This window comes from Eublepharis macularius, chromosome 1, assembly GCF_028583425.1.
Source record: "Eublepharis macularius isolate TG4126 chromosome 1, MPM_Emac_v1.0, whole genome shotgun sequence".
NCBI lineage: Eukaryota > Metazoa > Chordata > Lepidosauria > Squamata > Eublepharidae > Eublepharis > Eublepharis macularius.
The window spans coordinates 110,739,135-110,752,690 of NC_072790.1; positions in this window are offsets into that span (position 1 = coordinate 110,739,135).

The window sequence follows — 13,556 nt, forward strand, 5'->3', positions numbered from 1 at the left end:
ACCTCAAAAGATGATAGTAGTATAAATAAAACAGCTTTATGAATAGTTGGAGCTCTGATAAATGACAAGAATCAAAACCTGATCAAAATATCAGTTTGTACGATTTGTGTTAATGTTTGATTCTGTGGGCTAATAAACATTCTGGCCAATGGGAAATTTGTATTTTCAATATGGGATGGCAAGAGATGCTGAATGGAGGTCAAATCCACATTACTCATTCTAAGTCGCATGTTCCCCGCATTCCCCACGCAATCCCGAGTGCCGGTCACATTAGCTCATTAAACAAACGCATTTCATTTGTATTTCTTCCGAATATGTGGTCACAGGTTTTCAACGGGAGTTTCACGGTGGCCGTGAACAGGCCAATGCGCAATTTACGCGGTTTTTTAAAAAACCACCCCCCTTCCTGTCTCTCCGGCCGTTCCGAGAGTTCCTATTGGCTGATTCAACTTGCAAGTGCTCCATAGTCTGCAAAAGACTGTTTTTGACTTCATAGCATTGGATTTATTGATTATGCTGTTTCTGAATCAAATCTGGTAGTTTGAAAAATCATTTTGGGGTGAATCCATCCTCAGAACGGACTCGCGAAACTTCCTTTTTAACTGTTTTTTATTTTTTTTATTTTATATTACTGTAATATCGAAATTATGAAATATCGAAATAATGACACTCCAAGGAAGTGAAACTTCAGTAAAATTCAGGCACTGAACTGTACTGCATAGGAAATGCCCACGAAAGCTTCCCACATGCTTCCAAATGTCCAAAAAAGAAACGGGAGAGAGCCATCAGTGCTGTCAGTGGGGGACAGAGAGGCATCATTATCTTCAATGATGTTTCTTTATAAGGCAAGATCAAAATAATGGAAAAGTGCGCTAAATTTTTTTTTAAAAAATGGGCGGGAAAAAAAGGTCCCGCCCTAAAAAGCGGTTTTCGAGGGGCCGTGTGACCGGAGGGACGTGCGAGAAAGACGGATTGGAAGCAGGAAAGTGAACGAAGAGGAAAAAATCGCGGATTGGAGGCAAACGGAAGATATCCGATAAATATGCGGGTAATGGGTGAATGTGGATTCGACCGGATACAGCCTGCTTGAACTCAAGATGGCACTGTCAGTTTGAATGCTTTTCTACAGAGCTGGAAAGCAGCTGAGCTTGGTACCTTCTGCATTAATATCCCCAAAATCCTTTGGTATACATAAGGTACTATAAGGCAAAATGGACTATCTGTTTAAATTGTGCCTAGGAAGAGTTTTTACACAATATTTTGTAAAGGAATGGGACACAAAAGAAAACTTACGTGCCATAAGCATTAATATCTTGTATAACATTGTTTCAAGCCGCACGATATTGCCTGACCACAGGTCATAAATTTGTATAAGTAACAAAGAATACCTGTAAATAACAGATCATTGTTATTGAGCAGTGATATTCTCTGATAATTCTGTTTTTCTTTTGGAAGGCCATAACACCCCCCACAGAGTTGTTTTTTCACCTTTGGCAACAGTTGTGATAATGCACCGTACTGAAGATCTTCCTCTCAGACAAAGACCAGAAGAATTAGGTGTTTGACTTTTAAACATGATTTGGAGCCAGCTATTTTATTACTATTGGATGCAATGTTAGGACCCAGATGTTTGGGCATGCTTTGTAAAGATCTTGTATAATCAAAGATTGTGAGCATCTGTACAGGACAGGGTTCTTTTTCTTATTTTTATGATATTAGATAGCACAAGAGCATCCTGATACATGATCTGATTCTAATGTTCTCTCTTTGGCATAACAAAACAATAATCTTGTAGGAATTTTTGATGTATTTTCACTTGTTCAGGTACATCTTGGCAGATGGTCAGGTACAGGTTTTTCATTGTATTATTTTTGGTAGACCACTGACAACTCCAAGACAAAAGAAATGCACGTGCTGTGACAATTAAAATCAACAAAAAGAAATGCATGTGCTGTGACAATTAACATCTCTTTCAGTCTAATTCTAACTCTTTTAAAAATTCCTGTTTGATTCTAACCTTAGGTCTAAATTACACTATGTGGGAGACCTATGATTGTATCTTCTGACATTTTCTCTTCATGTAAAAACAGTTGTGGAGGGCTCTGAATAAGATTGGAACTATGTTACTGGAGAAGGAGGCTTAGTATATGAAAGGGATTAACTTATGAACTAGCATAGGAAAGGGATTCCCCCATTGAAATATCTTTCCTTATCAAAGCTGCTAATAGCCATGATTGGGAGAGAGATAGGGTTGCTAGCCCAGTTCTAGCAAGTACTAGGAAATTTGCGGGGTGGGGGGATGTGGGGAGGTGACATCACTTCCTTCATGCCCCTCAAGGAATTCTTCCAATCTCCATGGTCTTTGCCATAGAAATTGAGAAAATTCCTAGAGCATCATCTGGAAGTGCCATCACTTCTGGAAGGGGTCCACAGACCATGATGTCACTTCTGGGTGATGCTCTAGAAATTCCCCGTATCTCTATTCCTAGAGAATCCCTATCAACTCCATTTCTCACCACCTTCCCACAGCTTCTAGAATTAGTGATGATAGGAGACGCACTGTCAGGGTAGAGGTGGGAGGTTGTCCGCTACCACCTGGAGGGGGGAGACAACAAGTAAGCCAGTCTGTCATGTACTAGTTTTTTTAATCTACAATAGCTAACAGGAATTTAGGTTACAATTTCTGTTGAGAAGGTAGTGTAGCTCATCACAGTACACCGAATCCAAAGTGCACTGGCCACCAGTTATTTTTTGTTTTCAAAAATGGTTGGATATTTGATTATGGATATACCGCATAATGTTTTGTCTCTGTTGCGTAGGCTCATGGTATGTTCCCTTCTGCAGCTTATATTAATTTCTTTACAATAATATATATAAAGCTTGCAAATTATCAGGTTTTACCAACAGTAGAAACACATTTAAACAAAAAAACAATTTCAAGGGTGAAAAATGAGACAAAAGTATAATCAGCTCAGTTCTAATGGAGATTTTGAGAGCTTGGGTGATTTTTTAACCACGTTGCCATAAATCAGGCTGTGTGAGCAGTTAAACTCTGTGGCTGTATAGTGAGATGAGTGGGTTTTGTTACAGTCTTTTCATTAGAAGCCATTGAAGTTTAGCTGGGGAGGTGAACTTTCAGCTGCATTAAAACAAGTGTGGGAGAAAATTAGAGAAGTCTTGAGTAAGGGAGTGTCCATAAAACAACAAACACTTCACCCGAACATTATACATTTGAACTTTGTCCTATTAAGCAGCCAATCAGAATAACATAATGGATTTTTTAAAAAATCAGTACGCTTTCTATTTATACCGTTATTTATATCCAGTCTTCATCCTCATGGTTTCCCTCATGACACAGCATGCAGATTAGACCAAATGCTCTCAAAGATAAATTTATAATATATTATTGTGGAGATGTACAACACAAGAGCATTGTGTATGTGATTATTGCTGGGAAGGTGTTGTGGGAGTGTACGGCTGGGTACCCATCAGTAATAAAGGTTGCTTGTTCAGGTGAGTAGTCTGCTGTGTGTGAAACTCCAGCTTGTAGTGAGAGACAATTTTCATACACTCTGTTTAGCAAGAAGTCTAAGAGCCAAAACAAAGAGAAATTGGGAGATTCATGTTTGGATCTTCCTACTATTTTAAAAAGTCTAATAGCAGCTTCATGGGACTCCTATTCACACTGGAGCCATGGAGCTGGTGGGAGAGGGTAGAAGATGTTTATCCCTTCTTATCAAAACAACTAATCAAAACTGACTTATGTATTGTTGTCAGTTGCCAAAAGGAAAAAAAGACAGGCAGAGAAAGGATGGTCTTTTTCATTTATATACTTAGAAAGTTTTAATACTTTTAGATTTTACCAAGGTATATTATTTTTAGTCCTCATATAGGTATCGATCTTAGGTTTTTATTATTAATTTCTTTAGAAATTGTATATGCTGAAAAATAAATTGTATGTTTACCCCAGAAATCTAATTAAAGGATTCCATGTTTGGGCCATCAGCAGAGTTTATCGTTTAGCAGTGAAAGCGTGATTATAGGTGGTTGTGAGCTGGTTCTGCTGGCTGGTGTGTGTGCGCAGGAGAGAAAATCACAAAGCATACCCTTGTTTATATTTAGAAAGGAAATAAGAGATTTTTTTATTGTAAGAACTCCATACACTGATAGAAAAGGAGGAGAGACAGAGCCTAACTACCTATCTAGTCTAAGGATGGACATGGATGCGAGAACAAGGCCTGCATCCATGCTTCCAAGATGGAGGGAGGAGAAGGAGAGAGATATTGCCTGGAACAAAGCCAGGGAGAGAAGAGTGAGAGGAAGGAAGTCAGGAGGAGGAAGTCCTGAGAATAGCAATCTACATATCAAAGGATAGTCAGAGCAGTGAACAGTAAACAAAGTGCCCTGACCTCTCTGTCTTTCTAACTCTTTGGTTTGTCCCCCTCTGAAACTTGAGGAAAAGGACAGTGCTGAATCCTCCTCTTCCAACATATGCCATGTGTAATGTTTTTTTTCTTAAAAGCCCTGCCTTAGATCTTTAATTCAGCTTCTCCTTATGTTACCATAAACTTTTACCTTGGGAGGGCCCTGTTCAAAACCAACACTCTCTTTTATTTCCACACCCACAGAGCTTCAGGTGTTCTCTCTTATCTGCAAAATGCATCTCTCACACACAGTCGGCCTGTATATTTTCTGGGTCTCCATCCTCAGGCCTTGGATGAAAGCCCTTCACTACCCAGAAAGTTTTAGTGGATGGCATTGCAGAGATGCAAAGGTGGCAGAGAAGTGAGCTCACTTGGCTACCATCATGGCCACGAAGTAGCCACAATAATCTTCTCCCATCTATGTTTGGTAACATTCACTTTGAGTTTTTCTCTGCTTGTGCTCTTTTTTGCCCAACTATTTCATCTAGAGGTGGGTACAATCCAAAAAAAATTACCGATCAAGCTGATCGGGGATTGGCGCTGGCGATGACCCCAAATCACTGATCCACACCGATCATCTCCCGTTTCCGATCCGTGGATCGGGGATCAGGGAGGCCAAAATGGAGGGGTGCCCCGCTGTTCCCAGCTATGTGGGAAGGTGGGTGGTGGCGGCAACCGCCGGGCCCAGCGGGCACGGGGAGGCGGCAACGAGCCGCCTCCCCTCAGGGAGGGGACATTCACACACACACACTTAAAGCAGAGGGGAAAAAAGTTTTTAACCTGGCAATGAGCCGCCTCCCCTCAGGGAGGAGATGTTCACACACACTTAGAGCACAGGGGGAAAAATGTTTTTAACCCGGTGACCAGCCACCTCCCCTCAGGGAGGGGACATTCACACACACACACACTTAGAGCAGGGAAAAAAAAGTTTTTAACCCGTCCCTGCCTCTCCAAATAGAGAGAGAGAGACACCCCGTCAACATGTTTCAGCCAGCTTTTTTAAAAAAGCAGGGACAGAATCCTCCATTCCTCCCCACCCGATTTTAAAAGCAAGCAGCCAGTCTTCCAAAAGCATATTTTAAACACACACACAGAGCCGTGAATGAGGTTTTCCCATAAAATACAGTGTTTTAAAAGCAGGTTAAAAAAAGAGTGACAGACAGAAAAACAGCCATTCCTCCTACAAAGCCCCGTTTTTTTAAAAAGCAAAAAACATTTGGAGTGCCCATGGCTACAGAACACCCCCTTCCCCCTCCCTCCTCTGGCTGTCTTCTCCCAACTGGTGAGTGCATTGCTGCTCCGTGGTTGGAAGGAAGCCCTGCTGATCAAGGAAAGCTGGGCTTCCATTTGGGTTTCCAGGGCGACAGAAGGAGGGCAAACTCAGCTCAGGCATTCCCCTGGCTCCGTTGCCAGGAGAATGGATTGCTGGCACCGGAGTGACTGGATCCCCAATCAGATACCGATTGCCCAATCAAGCCCCAATCAAGGCCCTCCCCGACTGCTGGATCAGTCGCCGTGGACGGCACCAATCTGCCGGGTCCCAATCGCACGAACACCATTATTGTGGGTATTTTTCTATTGTAATACCGATTGTGCCCATCTCAAACTTTCATCATCCCAAGCTCCTTGGTAAAGCAAGGGGCATCCCAGCCTCTGCCTGATGGGAAAAAGTACTCCAGAGCAATTGTGTCCACTATCTAGGGCACACTCCACATTACAGTGAATCTCTGATCTGATACAGCTGAAGCTATGCTTGTTCAAATTTTATTTATTTATTTAGGCATTTGTAGTCTGCTTTTCTCACTGAGACTCAAGGCAGATTACACAGCATGAAACAATTTAAATCAACAGGAACGGGGTATCCAATAAACAATACAATAGAGGCGCTGGAGTCTTCAGTGTAGTGTGCCACCACTCCAGATGTCTAGCCTCTGTACCTTAGGGGCCCTCCTTGTGCCAGGACAGTTGCTCAGGAGAACAACTGCCCCCAAAGAGTATGAAGTGGCACTAGCTTTGCAGTCAGAGCATACAAGAAGAATCGTTGCAGTGATTAATTGAAGTTAATCAATTTGTAAATAATAGTTTCCAGTGACATCACTGAGGAATTAAGGTCTTTTACCAGATTGTACAGAGGAGTCATCTCTGCAGAGTGATGATAATTACCCTCAGATAGTCTAAATCAGAAGAATGGAGCACTTGACATTTCCATTCTTTGTCAGTGCTGTGGATGATGACTATACAGCACTTCTGAAAGCTACGAGACTGAAGAAGGATCTTACTTTCAGCAACATAAGATGTAGTCCACCAGTCATTATTGCTGCCAAGATCCATTAATTTAATTGGTGCTTAAGTGAGGTTTGAAGCAATGAATGAAAACTGCAGATCAGCAGTGTCTGGTAGATTATGCTCTCAGGTTGTTTTTATTAAAATCCATTAAAAAAACGTCTTGGATACTTACAAGAAGATTATTTTGTGCTTTCTCTGTGTGCTCATATATCTTTGAATTGAGATTAACAAGATGGAGTAAAGTTTGAAATATTTTTAACTATAAAAATAGAAATTTTCTTTGGATACGAGAGAGGTAGCTTCACCATTTGTGGCTTTGAACTCCTTGAAACAGATGGTATGAATTTTGTACTGAAGCTTATTCAGCACTTAGTGCTGGCTGTTAGATTAGTCCTGGCAGTTAGCTAAAAATTTCCAATCCCCTTGTAAATTAACACCTGGTTTTTAAAATGCTTGTATACAGAAAGATGGGGAAATACTAACAAGTTTTTTAAAAGAAAAAAATCACACATGCTATCTAGAAACTGTATGTGGTGTGATTCTGAAATATCTTATTAATGGAATATACCAGGAAAAAGTAATGTTTGAGCCATTCTTCTCAATCCAGTCATCCAGTTCTGAGCTCAGTTTGTACCAAGCTTCTCAGTCAGCAAACAATAGCTATAGACAGATTACAGATGGTCTCTTAAGGATTCTCTAATTTTCTCACCAGAAGAAGGGATCAAGTAGGAGCAAGAACTGCCACCAGACAGTGTCAGTACATAAATGGGGAAAGATAGGAGTGGAGGTTTGTCTTTTGTGCTGTCTTTAAGGCTTTCAGACACCATATACCTCAGCATATATTTTAACAGATATATAATCTTGTTCCATTTCTCCTTCTCCTTATAACACAGCTAATGCTTCCTGCTTGATTTACTCCCCTGAGATTTACTGTTATTCCAAAGATTCATAAAAGGTCACGATTTTTCTAATAATGCAGTTTTACCATCATATGAAATCAATCAATCTATATAATTCTCAGCATGTCCCCATCCATGGATACTTAAATCCAGAGACTGTGGACATGGACAAACAAGAAAGATCATGAGAAAAGTCCCCAGATTTGCAAAAAAATCTGAAATCTTTAAAAAATAGGGATGGGTACATGGGTAAACCCTCCCCAATGATAAAGGGATGTTTGTAGCTTTAAAAAACAGATAACCTCAGTGGCTGTTGCTAGGCAACTACAACACTATTGCCAGCCTTCAAACCTTGGTTTCTATCAGTTAAGGGGGTAGAGCTCTTTCCAAGGCTGTTTTGGTCTCCGAGGGAGGACTCCTTGGGGTCAGGCCTGGCAGAAACCACCAGGCAACTTGTTACCACACCACTTGCATAACTCACCTAGGTCCAGTTGCTTGCTACTATTCAAGAGCAGCCACCACCCTCTGACAAGAGCCAACAAAGTACATTAGTTAGAGTTTCAGACTAAGATCTGATCTGCTGTGGAAACTAACTGAGCTAGTCACACAGTCTCAGCCTAACCTACTTCACAGAGTTGTTGTGAGAATAAAATGGAAGAAGGGAGAATGATGCAAGGTCCATTGTGGACAAAAGTGGGATACAAATGAAGTAAATAGCTAAAGATGGCAGGGCAGATAAACAGTAGGTTGGTTGGTGAGTAGGAGAGAAGCAGGGAAGGAAGAAGGGAGAATAGCAGCATGGCTGCCAGGAAATAGGAAATATTGTGGGGAGGAGATACAAAGGAATGTGAAGTCCCCTCCCTTGTTCTTGCAGGTTCCCCACCATGTAACAACTGGGTTTGGCTCAGCCAGCACCATACAACTTGGCCAGAGTTTTCCTGGGGAAAAGCTGCTGGGTGGAGGGAAGGAGGGATTCGGGGCTAGATAAGTTGGCTGATGGGTAAAAGGAGAGAAGGAAGAAAGAAAACGGGAAAGACTATGGGATCTGCCAGGAAAGGGAAAGAGGAAATAATGGGGGGATGGATACAGGGGGGAAGGAGATGCTCCCCACAAGTCTTGCTGGTCCTCTGCTTGCTATTCATTGAAAAAGTTGGCCAAATCCTTTTTTCCTCAAATCATCGGACCCATATCAATTGCCCAGTTTTGTTCGTTATTTTCAATAAATTCCCCATAAGTTCTCAATGCTCAGATGTTATATGATATTTGAAAGAGCCAAATAAAACACTCAATGGAAACATTGGGTTGTCATTTGACCCACCATTTCTTTCAGATTACCCACCACATCTCTTCATTATTGTTATACCCTTTTTTTGAGCACCAGGCATACTTGATCTTTTTTACAAATCCAACATTGTCCTGAAGCATGGACCTTCATTCTACTCCTTTTCTAACCTTCTAAGGTTGAAGACTGACATATACAGAAAGCACCGTTAGTGCTCTGCAAAATATCATCTTACATTAACATCTGTCTTTAGCATATGACCCATTCCTCATGGCACACTTTAAGCCCGCACTACTGAGTATTCATGCTGATCAGCGCTGAATCGGCTTGGGCTCCTAGCATTCTGCATTGCTCTACCTCGAGGCAATTTGGTGTCTGCTTTCTTATTCCAGATAAGTTGAGAAGCATCTGTTTCAAGTTGCCTTTCGGGGTGGCTGGAGCTGACATTTAAAAAAAATAATCAGAATATATGTAGTAATGTTGCAATGTTGGAGCCCCCCCCTTCTCCCTGTCCCTGTATTTGCTGATTGGGCAGTCTTGTGCCCACCAGTATTTTATTTTTGAACATGAGCCCCAGATATAAAGAAGGGGGCGAAGGAAACCCAAGAAGTGATCAGTGGGGAATGTGGGTTGCCATCAGGGAACAGGATGCATATTGTGCTTAAAGGGTAGAATGCAGAAATGTCTCACGGCGTTGCGACTCTCCTTTAATTAAAAAAGGGAGGGTTGGTTGCTCATTTGTTTGGGGCTTGTTTCAGGCTTCTCATAATGCCAGATAGGAAAAAAATTAAGATGCGTGTGGAGACGTGAATGAGGGAGCAGTTTCCACAGCCATCTGAGAGAGGAGGAAGCAGTGTTATGATCCTTCTTTGAAACTTTCCTGTGTGCCAGCCGAGATGAGTTTTTTAGATTAAGACTTTAGAAATGAGAAGGAATATTAGTGCAGTAATGTTTCATCATTACTACTCTGTTTAATTTAAAAAGTGGAAAATTAATTCGGAGAACTGAAGAGGGAGAGAGTGGTTTCCACAGCCATTTGAGAGAGGAGGATGCAGCACTACAATCCTTCTCTGTAAATTTCCCTGTGCACTAGCCAAGATTTAGGTGGAGTTTTTTAGATTTAGAATTTAAAAATTAGAAGGAATATGATGTTCCAGCATTACTACCCTATTTGTTTAATTAAAAAATGGTGGAAAAGGAGAATGGAGAGCAGAGGAGGGTGGGAGTGGTTACTGGCAGGTGGCAGACCAATCAGCTCCTGGGGAAAGGAAAGGGGGGGAGGAGAAGAGAAGCAGAAAGGGAGTAAAAGTTCTGAAAATACATATGATGCACCAGCAGCAACTCGGAAGCACCGTCAAAAGTCGCAATATGTCCGCAGGTGGAAAACTCAGGGGAAAGATAGGGAAAAAATTGATTTTGTGGCCCATGACTCTCTTGCACATGCAGAACTCTGGAGATCATGGGAAGCAGAATGGAAAATGAACCACTGAAAAATGACTGCGCAGAAGGGGTCATATGAGAGAATAAAATGCTAGTATGTCATTCTTGCCCCTTGCTTGCCAGAACACTAATGCTATTGCATCCACCTTCCTTTCTCTTTTACCTGGTTCTGGGATCTTTTGCTTTCCCTTGGGAGGAGGAGGAAGAGAAGATGGCAGCAGTAACAATCATGGAGACTGATGCGGAGGAAAGGGGAATGAATGGCATATCTGCATTTGGTTTGCTGGTATGCTATTGACTGCTATAAATATAAAAATAGAGCTGACAGTACCTTCACTAGACTCCTAGTTTTTAAATATTACATCAGTCTTCAGTCTAATATTCAAGCCTTATCGTCTATGGGACCTGTAAGGTTTTGCCATGTGAATAGTTTGTGTATTTTATTTATGCTAATTAAGGTGGGGTATTGAATATGTTTACCATGACTAAAAATGCAGGCCTCAAAAGCAAGGTGAGGGGCTGGATGAGTGACTGAGGTGTGTTGTGATTGGATGGTATCCTAGTGGGTGGAGTGAATTGCAGTTTAGTCAGAGTTGTTTTGAGGGAAAGAGTTCAGTGCATTGTTCAAGTGTTGATCACAGCTGCTTTGAGAAGGACTGAAGTGCTGTAATCTGAAGGAAGGTTGAGTGTTCTTTTCTTTGTGGATATTATTCGACTAAATGGCAACTGGAGGAAAATAGATCTGTGTGACTGAGTTCATTTAGAAATGTTTGAAGATCTGTACCTATCTTGAAATCATTATGCGCATAAACTACTTTGAAACCATTACTCATATGTACTTATAAATAAACTCTATTGTTCTTTAAGTAAAACATGAGCTTTACTAGATTAAAGGATCCCGTTTTGCCTCATGGCCATGCCCACACACTGATCCTTTTGTCAGTCTACCCAATATAGCTAACCCTTTCTATACTGTGAGTCAAAAGAGAGGACTAGGACAAGAGCCTTTGGTGGCAGCAAAAATTTAAGGGAACACTAAGAATGGGATGGAGGCAGTATAATACAAGTCTTACAAAGGAAGTAAAATGCCACAGGACCCCTTAACCATTACATTAGGCAAGTGGGATCCTGTTTGCAACGCATCTGCTTATAACTTTTAAATGACTCAACTATGTAGGCAAGTAATGATCACGTATTGGTGGCAGTAAAATGCAGACATCTCACTATAGAATACAAAAGACTACTTTTTGTTATTTTTCCTTTTAGACTTTATTTTTCCTCTTCTCAGTCTAAAATCAGCACAAGAATATCAATGTATCATATCATTGAAACAATAAGCGTGGCAGACTTTCTGAATCCCCAAATTTCATTTTAAAAGAGCAAATCTCTATCCCCTTTCCTAGCAAAGATATGCCTTTTTACTTATATCTCTTGAAGGGAAGCTGAGAAGGCAGAGAACCTGCTACACCTTTTGTTACAATGTTATATCGATATAACAATATTCCATGTCTGACATACAGGGACATTTCTAGGGATGTTGGAAAGTTCATCAAATAACCTCCGTCTCTTTCCTAATAGCCTAAAAATAACAACAGATTTGTGAAGCATGGTGAAAAAGTTATTTTATTTGTGCTGGTTATCATCACAATATTTTTAAAAAGTTACTCTGGCATAATCTCAGCTGAATTTCCATCAAACAAGAAACATCAGTTCAAACACTTGTACTAGTGTTTGAAAATTAGGTTCACTTGTTATTATTCTGAGTATCTACCCCTAAGATAAAGATGTCTCTCTGGGAACCAAGATCAAGATAATCCAAACTATGGTATTCTCCCATTACTATGTATGGATGTGAAAGTTGGATGGTGAAGAAACCTGACAAGAAGAAAATTGATTCATTTGATATGTGGTGCTGGAGGAGAGTTTTGCGGATACCATGGACAGCCAAAAAGACAAATAAGTGGGTACTAGATCAAATCAAGCCTGATTTCTCCCTAGAAGCTAAAATGACAAAACAGGATATTGTACTTTGGTCACATCACGAGAAGACAAGATTCTCTGGAAAAGTCAATAATGCTAGGGAAAGTGGAAGACAGTAGGAAAAGAGAAAAACCTAAAACAAGATGGCTTGACTCAATAAAAGAAGCCACATTCTTCAGTTTGCAGGATCTGAGCAAGTCTGTTAATGATAGGACGTTTTGGAGGTCTTTTATTCACAAGATTATCATAGGTCAGAGGCGACTTGACGGCACGTAACACACACACACACCCCTAAGGAAAGTTACTCCAAAGCAACCCTCTTATACATTTTTTAAACAAAAAGTTATTTTTGCCAATGGCTACACTGAGAAGAAGAAAAATAAAATTTAAAAGGCAGAATAAAAAGTAGTCTTTTGTATTCTGTAGTGAGATGTCTGCATTTTGTTGCCATTCTGCTTTTCACCTCAAATAAAATGTTTTTCATTTGTTTGTGGTGGGCCCAATGGTAGAAGAAAGCATATAGATTTGTGTTGCTATCTACTGAAGGCTCTTATTATTCCCTTTTACCATAACATAAGTCTTTCTGTGACCAAACAAGACATGGTTACTGTTAATAAAACAGAATTTTTTGCTTTTAGGGTCTGCTAAATGCTGATGCATAAATCAAGCCCAGACCAAGAAAACCTATGTCTGATTGATTAATTGCCTTTTTCTGTGCCAGGCCAAGAAAAAGTGATAAAGTTGTGAATTGTGCAGTGAAATACTAATGCATTCAGTATGACTGTGGTTTCCATTTTTAAACATAGAGGACAGAGCTTGTGTGCAGTAATCAAAAAGATAATCACGAACCTTGCCTAGGCGAAAAATACAAATATGTTAAATTGCCATGAGGCTCACATTTGTTTCTATCAACAAAATAGCAATGATTAAATTATTGTTCACTCTCTAATGTTATATTGGTTTTTTTTGTAATACAAGTATGAGGTATGGAGATCGATGTAATTCTTAGCTTGTGCTCTCAAATGCAGCTTATAGTAACAGCAACATTGGAGACCTGAAAATCTGAGTTAATATTTTTAAAAAGAACTAAATAATGAGTGTCTTACATTCCCAATACATGCCCAGTCTCTCTTTCCATAATCTAGAGTCCTATCAAATGTTCTATGTATCATAATCTTCTTTGCCCAGTCTGTGGCACACAGTCAAAATTCTAGACAAATGTATCACCTAGATCAAAATATGCAC